This window comes from Triticum dicoccoides, chromosome 1B (assembly GCF_002162155.2).
Source record: "Triticum dicoccoides isolate Atlit2015 ecotype Zavitan chromosome 1B, WEW_v2.0, whole genome shotgun sequence".
Lineage (NCBI taxonomy): Eukaryota > Viridiplantae > Streptophyta > Magnoliopsida > Poales > Poaceae > Triticum > Triticum dicoccoides.
In genome coordinates, this window is record NC_041381.1 from 144,785,345 (window position 1) to 144,802,147 (window position 16,803).

The following is a 16,803-nucleotide window of genomic DNA, read 5'->3' on the forward strand; positions in this document are numbered from 1 at the left end:
CTCAAGCTCAAAAGCTCAAGACTCTTCATTTTATATTGCAGTGATCCAAGATCATATTGAGTCTATAGGAAAAGCCAATACTATCAAGGAGGGATGAGGTCTTGCTTAATGAGCCTCTTGCTTCATGTGCTTAGTGATATGCTCCAAAACCCTCAACTACTTTCTCACATCCACATATGACCTAAACCTAAAGCCAAAATCGGTCTTACCGATTTTTCTATCCGGCGCCACCGAGTTCAGATGTCATAGCCACTGCCACAAACCCTAGGCAAATCGGTCTCACCAATAGGGATCTCGGTCTCACCGAGATGGGATTGTAATCTCTCTGTTTCCCTTCGTAACGTTTCGGTCTAACCAAAGTGAGCGATCGGTCCCACCAAGATTGCAATGTAAACTCTCCGTTTCCCTTTTGTAACATTTCGGTCTCACCGAAAAGAGCAAATCGGTCCCATCGAGTTTACCTGACCAACTCTCTGGTTAGCTAATTACCAAAATCGTTCTCACTGAGTTTGTGTAATCGGTATCACCGAGATTACGTTATGCCCTAACCCTAACCATATCGGTCCTACCGAGTTGGATGTCGGTCCCACCAAAATTCCTAACGGTCACTAGATTTACTAAATCGGTCTGACCGAGTTTATTGATTCGGTCCCACCGAGATTGGTAAATTGTGTGTAACGGTTAGATTTTGTGTGGAGGCTATATATACCCCTCCACCTCCTCTTCATTCGTGGAGAGAGCCATCAGAACAAACCTACACTTCCAATTTACCAGTTCTGAGAGAGAACCACCTACTCATGTGTTGAGGCCAAGATATTCCATTCCTACCATATGAATCTTGATCTCTAGCCTTCCCCAAGTTGCTTTCCACTCAAATCTTCTTTCCACCAGATCCAAATCCTATGAGAGAGAGAGTTGAGTGTTGGGGAGACTATCATTTGAAGCACAAGAGCAAGGAGTTCATCATCAACGCACCATTGGTTACTTCTTGGAGAGTGGTGTCTCCTAGATTGGCTAGGTGTCACTTGGGAGCCTCCGACAAAGATTGTGGAGTTGAACCAAGGAGTTTGTAAGGGCAAGGAGATCGCCTACTTCGTGAAGATCTACCGCTAGTGAGGCAAGTCCTTCGTGGGCGACGGCCATGGTGGGATAGACAAGGTTGCTTCTTCGTGGACCCTTCTTGGGTGGAGACCTCCGTGGACTCGCGCAACCATTACCCTTCGTGGGTTGAAGTCTCCATCAACGTGGATGTACGATAGCACCACCTATCGGAACCACGCCAAAAACATCCGTGTCTCCAACTGCGTTTGAATCCTCCAAACCCTACCATTTACTTTCTTGCAAGTTGCATGGTTTAATTTCCGCTGCCTATATACTCTTTGCATGCTTGCTTGATTTGTGTGATGATTGCTTGACTTGTCCAAAGTAGCTAAAATCTGTCAAACTCTAAAATTGGGAAAAGATTAAGTTTTTAATTGGTCAAGTAGTCTAATCACCCCACCTATAGACATACTTAAAGGTCCTACAAGTGGTATCAGAGCCTTGGTCTCCATTTGCTTTGATTTCCATAGCTTTTGGTGGTCATAGCCTTGGTTTCACAACCTAGGAGAGTATGGCGTCTAGCGAGGGAAATTATCACCGTAGAGGTCCTTACTTTGATGGAACTAATTTTGCTAGTTGGAAGCATAAGATGAAAATGCATATTCTCGGACATAACCCCGCCGTTTGGGCTATTATTTGTATTGGCCTGCTAGGTGAATTCTTTGATGGGAGAGAGCCGAACCGTGAAGCTAATGCGGAAGAATTGAAGATGCTGCAATACAACTCTCAAGCTTGTGATATCAGCTTCAACGGATTGTGCCCTGAAGAATTCAACAAAATCAGTCGTCTTGAGAATGCAAAGGAAATTTGGGACACTTTGATTGATATGCATGAAGGTACCGACTCCGTCAAGGAATCCAAGTTGGATGTGCTCCAAAGTCAGCTTGACAAGTTCAAAATGAAGGATGGTGAAGGTGTCGCTGAAATGTACTCTAGGGTTGCTCTTATCACAAATGAGATTGCCGGCTTAGGGAGTGAAGAGATGACCAACAGATTCATCATCAAGAAGATCCTAAGAGCATTGGATGGAAAATATGATACCGTGTGCACATTGATTCAAATGATGCCCAATTACAAGAATCTCAAGCCAACGGAGGTCATTGGTAGAATTGTTGCTCATGAGATGTCACTCAAGGATAAGGAGGAACTTCACAACAAGTCAAGTGGTGCTTACAAAGCCTCATGTGAAGCCCCCACATCATCAAGTGAGAAACAAACCATCAATGAAGAATTGAGCTTAATGGTGAAGAATTTCAACAAATTCTACAAGAGTAGAAGCAAAGAAAGAAGCTCTAAGTCAAGGTCTTACAATGACAAAAGATCTTCCAGTCGAGAGCACAACTGCTACAGTTGTGGGAGACCCGGACACTATTCCAATGAGTGTACGACACCCTACAAAAGAAGAGAAGATTCTCCAAAAAGAAGAAGTAGAAGAGAAGAATCACCGCCAAGAGAGAGAAGGAGTAGAGATGATCATTATGAACGAAGACCCTCACGGAGAAGCAAAGACTCGAAAAGGAAGGACAAGTCATCAAAGAGCTACACAAAACAAAGACATCAAGCTCATGTTGGTGAATGGGTATCCGGTTCCGAATCTGAACATCACTCCGAGAGAAGCTATCACCCCGACTCTAAACATACTCAAGATGAAGGTGTTGCCGGTCTAGCACTTGTGTCAACCAACTCCTACGACATATTTGACTCACCAAATGAAGGAATTGGAAGATGCTTCATGGCCAAAGGTCCAAAGGTAACACATCCCGAGTATGTTGATTTCAATAGTGATGAAGATGACTTGCTAGGTGATGATGATTTACTTATTGACAACTCTAGTGATGAATACTATGATGAAACATCAATTAATCGTGCTAAACAAGATAAAACGAATGACAATGATAAGGAGAAGATTGATCTTCTAACTAAAGAACTAAATACTCTTAAGTTAGCTCATGAAACTATCTTCGAAAATCATCAAGAACTTTTAAGGGCTCATGAGAAGTTACGCTTTGAAAAGCTCAATCTTGAGGAAGAGTATGAGTTCTTAAAGGCAATCAATGATGATCTTCGCAAGAAAAGTTCTTCTTATATTGCCAAGTGTTTACTCTTATCTACTTACATGCCTCAAGTCAAGTCTAGTAACAAGTATAAGAAAGATTCTGTCTCTAGTAGTAACAATAACAATGCTAAATCCAATATTGTTGCTTCTAGTAGTTCTCTTGATTCCACTAATGATTCTCTTAGCCAAGTTACACTTGAGCAAGAAAATAGCTTATTGAAGGGAATTATAGAGAAAGGTGTATACAAGAGCCTTGCCGGGAGTAAGCGATTCGAGGAAATTGTACGCAAGCAAGGAAGGCACCGGAAGAATCAAGGTATTGGTTTTGAACGAAATTTCAATGCCAATGGAGTTGAGTGGGAAGAAGATCAATACCCCAAGACAAAGTTTGTTCCTCAACAAGAGAAGTATGATCCTACTTCTTTCAAGGGAACACAAGCTCAAGATGATCTTCCACCACAATACCATAAAGGCAAGGACAAACTTCAAGAGGAGATTGATGCATTTGAAGAAGCACCTAAGGCCTTGGTCAAGTGGGTTCCCAAGACTACGTCAAGTTCTACTTCATCAAGTACAACCACAAATCCAAGGATTCCCATAAAGATGATGTGGATCCCGAATAAGAAGAACTAGAGAGTTCTCGAGGGTGACTCCGCCAACATTCTTCACTCATATCTTTATGGCAAGAACAAGTGCAATCAACCTCCACATCTTGCACTAGTTCAAGGAGTCACAAACCCTCATGTTGGTAAGGCAAGGGACAAGGTAACCAAATGATTTCATGGACATCATCTTGTGTGTGCATCACTCTATGTCTATGGATATTCTTGTTTTGTTCCTTGTGGGACTAACCCGTGTAGGTTTTGAAAGTGCAACTCACTCCAAAGGATTGCTCCAAAAGATCTACATCAACTTTGAGCATCCACATATTCAACACCTACATGAAGTCATCATCGACAAAACCCAAGGTTAGTTCATCCCTCTAAGGGGGGATCTCACATCTAGGGGGAGCTTAACTCTAAGAATTGAGTCAAAGCAAATCTAATGATGTGAACACATCAATGCATTATGTAAAAGTGGTAACCCCACTTGAGCTTAAACGATGAGTATGACCTATGATCAAATGTTCTCATTTGACTCCTAAGTCAATATACTCATATATAGATGACCTAGTCATCGCCAATTGTTGATAGATGCTAGAATTGGTTGTGCATGCTTTGCCACATGTTTCATTTGTCATTTTATTGTGTGAGCATGCTGATTGCATATTTTACCCATTCAAGGACATCCACTTGTTGTTTTGATTGATTGGTTTCTTTTTCTTTGACCAAGTGGATGGACAAGAATGCCTAAGAACCTTCTCTAGCTATCTATGCTTTTCTCGTCTCAAACTCTATTCATGCTACATCACAAAATTTGATCAAGTCAGATTCGAACCACTCTGTGTGAGGAGCACTTGGAGTCCCCGATTCTTCATAGACTTAAACTTCCAAAACTTCTTTGTGATTCTCGGTCTGACCGATTCCTCCATTTCGGTCCCACCGAGATCACTAAGTCGATCTAGGTTTTCCATCTCGGTGCAACCGATATGAACTTTTCGGTCACACCGAGTTGCAGTAACTGTTAATAGTTATGCATCTCGGTGCCACCGAGTTGTTCAACTCGGTCACACCGACAGTGTCGGGCTATATATAGACACGGGCAAAAATTTGTAAATTCCTCCAAACCCCTTCGCCCGCGCGTAGCTCGCTCTGCCTACTAGGTCTATGGATCATCGACTTCGTCGCCAGCTGCCTCCTGTCGCTGGTCTCCGCCGCCGTCAACGGATTTCTTCTCCGCCGTTGCCGCCGTAGCGAGTTCACCGCCGAACTAGGGTATGAACTCAATCACAGTGCTTTCCTCATCTGATTCTCAGCACATTGTGTTCGTAATGCATCTTGCCACGATTGAAATACTGCTATACAGCCAATGTGATCCTTAGAATAGATGTGATTCGAAAATTTAGGGTTAGGTTACCGCCGAAACCATCTCGGACCCACCGAGTTGAAAAACTCGGTCCCACCGATTTGGCTAACGCCATTGCAGTAGTAAGTCTCGGTCTGACCAAGAATTACAAATCGGTGTGACCGATTTTAGAACCTTGTGAAACCCTAGCAGTCTCGGTGCCATCGAACTGTGACTCGGTCTGACCGAGATCACTAGTTTAGGTTCCAAAACTGCTTCGGTATCACCGAGTTTGAAAATCGGTAGATCTGAAATGCATTCTGTGGAAACTAAAACTATGTTTTTAAATCATTCTTTTGCAAAAATCTCTGCATTTTGTGATGCTCATCCACTCTGTCTCAACTATAACTATTCACATGGTCAGCAGTCAGTGTTTTGCAGCATGTCAGACCAAAGTGACATTCAGAACAGGGAAGAAGAGCAGATTCACATGAGTGAGGGCACTAGTCCCTCAAGTTCTTTGAATGAAGGCAGCAGAAGTACTCCTAGCAACTTGCCCAAAGCAGCCACAAGAGCAAGAAGGAAGAGAACCTCCGACTCAGAGGATGAGGACTATGTGGCAGCAGAAGATGAGGCTACTTCCAAGAAGGTAGTGCTCAAGAAGGAGTATGGCTCAGCAAAGAACATAAAGCCAGGCATGAAGATCAAAAGGCCAGCAGGGAGACAACCAATGTCCAAAGCCATAGGATCAACTCAAGTACCTGAGATGCCTAAAGAGCCAGCTGCAGAAGGAAAGAAAAGGAAGGAAAGGGTCAAGAAGACCATGGCCAGAGTTGTTGGTCAACCTTCCATGATGGAAGAAGAAGAAGAGGTTGATGCACCAGCACCAAAGGCACAGAAGCTTATGGGTGATGCAATAAAGTCAGGGGCTGCAACATCCAAGCCCAAAGAAGCACCCAAAGCTGCCCCCAAGCCCAAGATTGCACGAAAGAGAAATACCAGGAGTATACCAGCAACTGAGAAGAACAAGGCCCCAATGCCAGAGGCTGCTGCTGAGGAAGATGAAGAAGGGCAGGTCTTAAGAAAGCTCAAATCCAAGATTCCAGACCACAATGATGATCATCCTGTGGCTGAGAACATGAAGATCAGGAAAGACTCAGGGTTGAGGCTATGGAGATTGTCTGATCCATATGCCACCAGGAGAAGGACTGCTGTAGATTACAAGTTTCACACCAAGGAGCAGCAGGACTTCTATGAGACAATCTTGTTGGACAAGAAGCCTATAGTGTGTGATATGAGATGGGTCGACTGGACCTACATGAAGGAAAATGAAGAACACTATCCTGGAGTGCAAGACAGTTTCATTGCTTGTGGAGTTGCAGACTTTGTTGGGAAGAAGCTCACCAACTAGAATGATGAACTCATTATGCAATTCTACTCCACAACACATTTCTATCCAGATGGCAGGATAGTTTGGATGTCTAAAGGAACAAGATATCAGTCAACCATAGAGGAATGGGCAAATCTGATTAATGCCCCAAAGGAAAGTGAAGATGATTTGGACATATATGCCAAGAAGAAGATGGGACACAATTCTATGTCACACATGTACAAAGAGATCCCAGACAAAGCCCTTGAGACTTTCTCATTTGGGTCAGTCCATTTTCTTCTGTCAGGGCTGCCTACAATCAACTGGATCTTAAGGCACACTCTTTTGCCCAAATCAGGTGACCACAATATGATAAGAGGGCATGCAATTAACACGCTTCACATTTTTGATGTGCCCCAAAAATTCAAGGTTATGAGCCTTATGGTAGAAACCATTAAGAGGACTGCAGCAGATCACAAGAGAAGTTGTGGATATGCCCCACAGATTCAGGAGTTGATTAACTCAAACATGGGAACAGGAAAGTATCAGTTGGATAAGGAACATTTGTTTTAAAGAAACTATTAATCTCTCATGCTTCACTTAGATTATTTTGAGAGTTATTGATAGCATGGTAATTTGCTTAATGTTAATATACTTGGTATTCAAGATATGTGAAACTTTCTTTTGAGTGAGTTGAATACTAAGATAAGTTTGATGCTTGATAACTATTCTGAGATATGGAGGTGATAATATCAAAGCAATGCTAGTTAGGGTGATCATGAATTTAAAGAATGCTTGTGTTGAAGTTTGTGATTCCCGTAGCATGCACGTATGGTGAACCGCTTGTGATGAAGTCGGAGCACAATTTTATTTATTGATTGTCTTCCTTATGAGTGGCAGTCGGGGACGAGCGATGGTCTTTTCCTACTAATCTATCCCCCTAGGAGTATGCATTTAATGCTTTGGTTTTTGATGACTTCCAAATTTTTTGCAATAAGTGCATGAGTTCTTTTGATTAATGTTGAGTCCATGGATTATACGCACTCTCACCCTTCCACCATTGCTAGCCTCTCTAATACCGCACACTTTTCGCCAGTATCATACACCCATCATATACCTTCCTCAAAACAGCCACCATACCTACCTATCATGGCATTTCCATAGCCATCCTGAGATATATTGCCATGCAACTTTCCACCGTTCCGTTCATATGAACACACATTACTTTTGCCATATTGCTTTTTGCATGAACATGTAGTTGACATTGTATTTGTGGCAAGGCCATCTTCATAAATTTTCATACATGTCACTCTTGATTCATTGCATATCCTGGTACACCGCGGGAGGCATTCATATAGGGCCATATCTTGTTCTAAGTATCGAGTTGTAATTGTTGAGTTGTAAGAAAAATAAAAGTGTGATGATCATCATTATTAGAGCATTGTCCCAGTGAGAAAAGAATGATGGAGACTACGATTCCCCCATAAATCGGGATGAGACTCCGGACTTTATGAAAAATAAAAGAGGCCAAAGAAGCCCAAATAAAAAAAGAGAGGCCAAAGAAGCCCACCAAACTAAAAAAGAAGAAGAAAAAAATATGAGAGAAAAAGAGAGAAGGGACAATGCTACTATCCTCTTTCCACACTTGTGCTTTAAAATAGCACCATGATCTTCATGATAGAGAGTCTCATATGTTGTCACTTTCATTTATTAGTGGGAATTTTTCATTATAGAACTTGGCTTGTATATTCCAATGATGGGCTTCCTCAAAAGTGCCCTAGGTCTTCGTGAGCGAGCAAGTTGGATGCACACCCACTTAGTTTCTTTTGTTGAGCTTTCATATACTTATAGCTCTAGTGCATCCGTTGCATGGCAATCCCTACTCACTCACATCGATATCTATCAATGGGCATCTCCATAGCCCGTTGATACGCCTAGTCGATGTGAGACTATCTTCTCCTTTTTGTCTTCTCCACAACCACCATTCTATTCCACCTATAGTGCTATGTCCATGGCTCACGCTCATGTATTGCGTGAAAGTTGAAAAAGTTTGAGATTTCTAAAGTATGAAACAATTGCTTGGCTCGTCATCGGGGTTGTGCATGATTAAATACTTTGTGTGATGAAGATAGAGCATAGCCAGACTATATGATTTTGTAGGGATAACTTTCTTTAACCATGCTATTTTGAGAAGACATGATTGCTTTAATTTTTATGCTTGAAGTATTATTACTTTTATGTTAATATGAACTTTTGTCTTGAATATTTCGGATCTGAATATTCATGTCACAACTAAGAAGATTTACATTGAAATTATGACAACGTATCACTCCGCATCAAAAATTCTTTTTTATCATTTACCTACTCAAGGTGAAGCAGGAATTAAGCTTGGGGATGCTTGATACGTCTCCAACGTATCTATAATTTTTGATTACTCCATGCTACTTTGTCTACTATTTTGGACTATATTGGGCTTTATTTTCCACTTTTATATTATTATTGCGACTAACCTATTAACCGGAGGCCCAGCCCAGAATTGCTGTTTTTTTGCCTATTTCAGTATTTCGAAGAAACATAATATCAAACGGAGTCCAAACGGAATAAAACCTTCGGGAACGTGATTTCCTCACCGAACGTGATCCAGGAGACTTGGACCCTACTCCAAGAAGTGCCAGAGGCGGTCACGAGGGTGGAGGGCGCCCCCCTGGGCGCGCCCCCCTGCCTCGTGGGCCGCCTGTTGCTCCACCGACGTACTCCTTCCTCCTATATATACCTACATACCCCCGTCAGATCATATACGGAGCCAAAAACCTAATTCCACCGCCGCAACCTTCTGTATCTGCGAGATCCCATCTTGGAGCCTATTCCGGAGCTCCGCCGGAGAGGGCATCTACCATGGAGTGCTTCTACATCCACACCATAGACTCTCCGATGAAGTGTGAGTAGTTTACTTCAGGCCTTTGGGTCCATAGTTAGCTAGATGGCTTCTTATCTCTTTTTGGATCTCAATACAATGTTCTCCCCCTCTCTTGTGGAGATCTATTTGATGTAATCTTCTTTTTGCGGTGTGTTTGTTGAGACCAATGAATTGTGGGTTTATGATCCAGCTTATCTATGAAAAATATTTGATTCTTCTATGAATTCTTATATGTATGATTGAGTTATCTTTGCAAGTCTCTTCGAATTATCCGTTTGGTTTGGCCAACTAGATTGGTAGTTCTTGCAATGGGAGAAGTGTTTAGCTTTGGGTTCAATCTTGCGGTGTCCTTACCCAGTGACAGAAAGGGTTGCAAGGCACGTATTGTATTGTTGCCATTGAGGATAACAAGATGGGGTTCTTATCATATTGCATGAATTTATCCCTCTACATCATGTCATCTTGCCTAAGGCGTTACTCTGTTTTACTTAATACTCTAGATAAATGCTGGATAGCGGTCGATGAGTGGAGTAATAGTAGTAGATGCAGAATCGTTTCGATCTACTTGTCTTGGACGTGATGCCTATATACATGATCATACCTAGATAATCTCATAATTATTCGCTTTTCTATCAATTTCTCAACAGTAATTTGTTCACCCACCGTAGAATACTTATGCTCTTGAGAGAAGCCACTAGTGAAATCTATGGCCCCCGGGTCTATTCTCATCATATCAATCTCCATTACTTTATTTACTTGCTTTGCTTTTACCTTGCCTTTTACTTTTTACTTTGCATCTCTATATCAAAAATACCAAAATATTATTTATCATCTCTATTAGATCTCACCCTTGTAAGTAATCGTGAAGGGATTGACAACCCCTAATCGCGTTGGTTGCGAGTAGCTATCGTTTTGTGTAGGTACGAGGGACTCGTGCGTGATCTCCTACTGGATTGATACCTTGGTTCTCAAAAACTGAGGGAAATACTTACGCTACTTTACTGCATCATCCTCTCCTCTTCGGGGAAATCTAACGCAGTGCTCAAGAGGTAGCAAGAAGAATTTCTGGTGCCGTTGCCGGGGAGTGAAGCGCCTTTGGTAGGTGGAATTTGGTAAGGAAAAATTTATTTAGTGTGCTGAATTTTTTTGTCACTTGTTACTATGGAAAGTAATTGTCTGAGAGGCTTTTTCAGGGTATCTTCACCCCGTCCAGCAGAGCAAAGAGTTGCTCCTCAACCTACTCAACCTACTGAACCTATTGAAAATGAAACTCCTTTTGAGATTCCTTCGGGTTTGATGGAAAAATTGCTAGCTAACACTTTTACAGGAGATGGAACAAAGCATCCTAATGAACATCTATGTTATGTGGATGATGTTTGTGGATTATTTAAGCTTGCAGGTATACCCGATGATGCTGTTAAGAAGAAGGCTTTCTCTTTATCTTTGAAGGGAGACACATTGACATGGTACAGGATATGTGATGATGTGAGATCATGGAATTATAAAAGATTGAAATTGGAATTTCATCAAAAGTATTACCCTATGCATCTTGTTCATCGTGATCGCAATTATATATATAATTTTTGGCCTTGCAAAGGAGAAAGCATCGCTCAAGCTTGGGGGAGGCTTAAATCAATGTTATATTCATGCCCCAATCATGAGTTCGCAAGAGAAGTAATTATGCAAAGTTTTTATGCTTGGCTTTCTGATAACAATCGCTCCATGCTCGATACTTCCTGTGCTGGCTCTTTCATGATGAAGAATATTGAATTCAGATGGAATTTACTGGATAGAATTAAACGCAACTCTGAAGATTGGGACCTCGACGAAGGTAATGAGTCAGGTATGACACCCAAGTTTGATTGTGTTAAATCTTTTATGGACACCAATATTTTCCGTAAGTTTAGCACTAAATATGGACTTGACTCTGAGATAGTAGCTTCTTTCTGTGAATCATTTGCTACTTATGTTGATCTCCCCAAGGATAAGTGGTTTAAATATCACCCCCCATAGAAGTGAAAGTAGCTGCACCTGTTAAAGTTGAAGAAAAGATTGTCACTTATAATGATCCTATTGTTCCTACTTCTTATGTTGAGAAACCACCTTTCCCTGTTAGAATGAAGGATCATACTAAAGCTTCAACCGTTGTTCGTCAAAGCAATATTAGAACTTATACACCTCCTGAACAAGTCAAAGTAGAACCTAATATTGCTATTGTTAAAGATCTCTTGTCTGATAATATCGATGAGCATGTTATTCAATTCCAGGGTGAGACTGCTAGAATTGCTAAACCTTGTGATAAAGATAAACATAGACCTGTGGTGGGCGTGCCTGTTATTTCTGTTAAAATAGGAGATCATTGTTATCATGGCCTATGTGATATGGGTGCTAGTGCTAGTGTTATACCTTATGAATTATATAAAGAAATTAAGCATGAAATTACACCTGCTGAGTTAGAAGAAATTGATGTCACAATTAAACTCGCCAATAGAGATACTATTTCACCAGTGGGAATTGTTAGAGATGTTGAAGTCTTGTGCGGGAAAACTAAATATCCTGCTGATTTTCTTGTTCTCAGTTCCCCGCAAGATAGCTTTTGTCCCATTATATTTGGTAGACCCTTCTTGAGTACTGTTAATGCTAAGATAGACTGCGAAAAGAATGTTGTTACTATTGGCTTGGATAATATGGTTCATGAGTTTAATTTCTCTAAATTTAGTAAACAACATCGTGAGGAAGAATTTCCTAGTAAGGATGAAATTATTGGTCTTGCCTCTATTGCTGTACCTCCTAGTGATCCTTTAGAACAGTATTTGCTATACCATGAAAATGATATGTTCATGAATGAAAGGAGGGAAATAGATGAAGTATTCTTTAAACAGGAACCTATTCTGCAACACAATTTGCCTGTTGAAATCCTCGGGGATCCCCCTCCACCCAAGGGTGATCCCGTATTTGAGCTTAAACCATTGCCTGATAATCTTAAATATGCTTATCTTGATGAAAAGAAAATATATCCTGTCATTATTAGCGCTAACCTTTCAGAGCATGAAGAGGAAAGATTATTGAAAACTCTGAAGAAGCACCGTGCCGCTATTGGATATACACTTGATGATCTTAAGGGCATTAGTCCCACTCTATGTCAACATAAAATAAATTTGGAAGCTAATGCCAAACCAGTTTGTGATCCTCAATGACGTTTGAATCCTAAAATGAAAGAAGTGGTAAGAAAAGAAATACTCAAGCTTCTGGAGGCAGGTATAATCTATCCTGTTGCTGATAGTCAGTGGGTAAGTCCTGTCCATTGTGTCCCTAAGAAGGGAGGTATTACAATTGTCCCTAATGATAAAGATGAATTGATCCCTCAAAGAATTATCGCAGGTTATAGGATGGTAATTGATTTCCGTAAATTAAATAAGGCTACTAAGAAAGATCATTACCCCTTACCTTTTATTGATCAAATGCTAGAAAGGTTATGCAAACATACACATTATTGCTTTCTAGATGGTTATTCCGGTTTCTCTCAAATACCTATGTTAGCTAAAGATCAATCAAAGACTACTTTTACGTGCCCTTTTGGTACTTTTGCTTATAGACGTATGCCTTTTGGTTTATGTAATGCACCTGCTACCTTTCAAAGATGCATGATGGCTATATTCTCTGACTTTTGCGAAAAGATTTGTGAGGTTTTCATGGATGACTTCTCCGTCTATGGTTCCTCTTTTGATGATTGCTTAAGCAATCTTGATCGAGTTTTGCAGATATGTGAAGAAACTAATCTTGTCTTGAATTGGGAAAAGTGCCACTTTATGGTTAATGAAGGTATTGTCTTGGGGCACAAAGTCTCTAAAAGAGGTATTGAAGTTGATCAAGCCAAGGTTGATGCTATTGAAAAGATGCCATGTCCCAAGGACATCAAAGGTATAAGAAGTTTCCATGGCCACGCCAGATTTTATAGGAGGTTCATTAAGGACTTCTCAAAAATTTCTCGGCCTCTGACTAATTTATTACAAAAAGATGTACCATTTATCTTTGATGATGATTGTGTAGAAGCATTTGAAATACTTAAGAAAGCACTAGTCTCTGCACCTGTTGTTCAGCCACCTTATTGGAATTTACCCTTTGAAATTATGTGTGATGCTAGTGATTATGCTGTAGGTGCTATTCTAGGGTAGAGAGTTGATAAGAAATTAAATGTTGTCCTTTATGCTAGTAAGACTCTAGACAGTGCTAAAAGAAATTATGCTACTACCGAAAAGGAACTTTTAGCAGTGGTGTTTGCTTGTGATAAGTTTAGACCTTATATTGTTGATTCCAAAGTTACTATTCACACTGATCATGCTCCTATTAAATATCTTATGGAAAAGAAGGATGCAAAACCTAGGCTTATTAGATGGGTTTTCCTGCTCCAAGAATTTGATTTGCATATTGTTGATAGAAAAGGAGCCGAGAACCCCGTTGCAGATAACTTATCTAGGTTAGAGAATGTTCTTGATGACCCACTACCTATTGATGATAGCTTTCCTGATGAACAATTAAATGTCATAAGCACTTCTCATAGTACTCCTTGGTATGCTGATTATGCAAATTATATTGTTGCTAAATATATAACACCTAGCTTCACATACCAGCAAAAGAAAAAGTTTTTCTATGACTTGCGACATTACTTTTGGGATGATCCACATCTTTATAAAGAAGGAGTAGATGGTGTCATTAGACGTTGTGTACCTGAGCATGAACAGGAACAGATTCCTATGCTAGTGTCACTCGGAAGCTTATGGAGCACACCATGATGGAGATAGAACTGCACATAAGGTATTGCAATCCGGTTTTTATTGGCCTACTCTCTTCAAAGATGCCCGTAAGTTTGCTTTGTCTTGCGATGAATGCCAAAGAATTAGTAATATTAGTAGATGTCAAGAAATGCCTATGAATTATTCACTTGTTATTGAGCCATTTGATGTTTGGGGCTTTGATTATATGGGACCTTTTCCTGCCTCTAATGGATACACACATATTTTAGTTGCTGTTGATTATGTTACTAAGTGGGTGGAAGCTATTCCAACTAGTAGTGCTGATCATAACACATCTATTTAAATGCTTAAGGAAGTTATTTTTCCGAGGTTTGGAGTCCCTAGATATTTAATGACTGATGGTGGTTCACACTTCATTCATGGTGCTTTCCGTAAGATGCTTGCTAAATATGACGTTAATCATAGGAATGCATCTCCTTATCTCCCTCAGTCTAGTGGTCAAGTAGAATTGAGCAATAGGGAGCTCAAATTAATTTTGCAAAAGACTGTTAATAGGTCTAGAAAGAATTGGTCCAAGAAACTTGATGATGCATTATGGGCCTATAGAACTGCATATAAAAATCCTATGGGCATGTCTCCGTACAAAATGGTCTATGGAAAAGCTTGTCACTTACCTCTCGAACTAGAACATAAGGCATATTGGGCCATTAAAGAGCTCAACTATGATTTGAAACTTGCCGGTGAGAAGAGGTTATTTGATATTAGCTCACTTGATGAATGGAGAGCCCAAGCTTATGAAAATGCCAAGTTGTTTAAAGAAAAGGTTAAAAGATGGCATGACAAAAGGATACAAAAGCGTGAGTTTCATGTAGGTGATTATGTATTTCTATACAACTCTCGTTTAAGATTTTTTGCAGGTAAGCTTCTCTCTAAGTGGGAAGGTCCCTACGTTATCGAGGAGGTCTATCGTTCCGGTGCCATAAAAATCAACACCTTCGAAGGCACAAATCCGAAGGTGGTAAACGGTCAAAGGATCAAACACTATATCTCAGGTAATACTATAAATGCTGAAACTAATATTATTGAAACCGTGACCCTGGAGGAGTACATAAAGGACACTTTCCAGAATGTTCCAGACTCCGAAAAGGAATAGGTATGTGGTACGGTAACTAAACCGACTCCAAAACAATTTTTAAGGCAATATTTCTCCGTTTTGGAATATTTAGAAAATAGAAAATAAGCAGCAGTCCGGGGAGGACACGAGGCCTCCATGAGGGTGGAGGGCACGCCCTACCCCCCTGGGCACGCCCCCCTACCTAGTGAGAACCTCGTGTGCCCTCCGGACCCCGTTTCCTTGCACGACATGTATTTCGGTCGGTAAAAATTCATTATATATACTCCCGAAGGTTTTGACTCTCGTATCACGCAAATATCCTCTATTTTCATTTCGAACTGTTGCTACTACAGATTAAAGCAAGATGTCTTCTCAAGAGTCAGTCGGAGAAGGCCGGGTATCTAACCCGGCACCGGAACTAAGGGTAAACAGCGACGCTGACCACTTTGGGCTGGCAACGGAGGAAGATATGGGGCTGACCTGATGAGAGTAGACGCCATGGAAGATCAAGAAGTTACCTCTCATCTCCGAGCTGGGTTTACGATGGGGGAATTACATAGCTCAGCTATTCCAAACTCGGTTATCCCTTCCAATGTTAAATTTCTTTCCAAAGAAAATATGAGGAGGAGTGTCTCTTGTTCTCCCGCAACTATGCAACACCCTTGGGTGCAAGGAGCTTTAGCCGTTACAGGGAAGCTTCGCAAGGAAATAATGGACCTGAAGCAGCAAGTCAATAAGCTCGATGAGGAGAACCGTATTCTGAGGGGAATCATCGCCAAGAATATTATGCCAACAACAAAGAAGGAGATATAATCACATGGGTATGGGCACTCCCCTTGGCAACTGCCAAGCTTGGGGGAGGTGCCCTGCTATCGTATCACCATCACAACTCCTATCTTTATAGTTTTTCTTAGTTCGATCCTATTAGTAGTATCTTGATTTAGTAGAATAAAGGCGTGGCATGATCTAGTTTTGAGTTTTGCTTTATGATCCTTCTCTGTAATCGAGTCCATGAGTTATATAATAAAGATTAGTATTGAGTCAAGGGCTTGATTGTTTTACCATGATCTTGGGTAAGTAGAAGAAAAGAATAAAAAGAATCAAGGAGCTCATATTGAACTTAGTGAAAGTAATGACTTCACATAGAAAGAGTATGCTGATTAAAAGTTGTTGGGAGTTGGCAAATATAGCTTTGGTCATAATTGCAATTAATAGGAAGTAATAAGGAAAGAGAGGTTTCACATATAGATATATTATCATTGACATCTTTTATGATTGGGAGCACTCATTAAAATATGACATGCTAAATAGTTGAGGTTAGACAAGGAAGACAACATAATGAGTTATGTTTTCTTACATTTGAGATAAAGTATGTTGTCATGGATCCTCTACCGTGTTGAGCTTGCCTTTCCCCCTCATGCTGGCCAAATTCTTAGCACTAAGTAGAAATACTACTTGTGCTTCCAAACACCCTTAAACCAGTTTTGCCATGAGAGTCCACCATATCTACATATGGATTGAGTAAGATCCTTCAAGGAAGTTGTCATC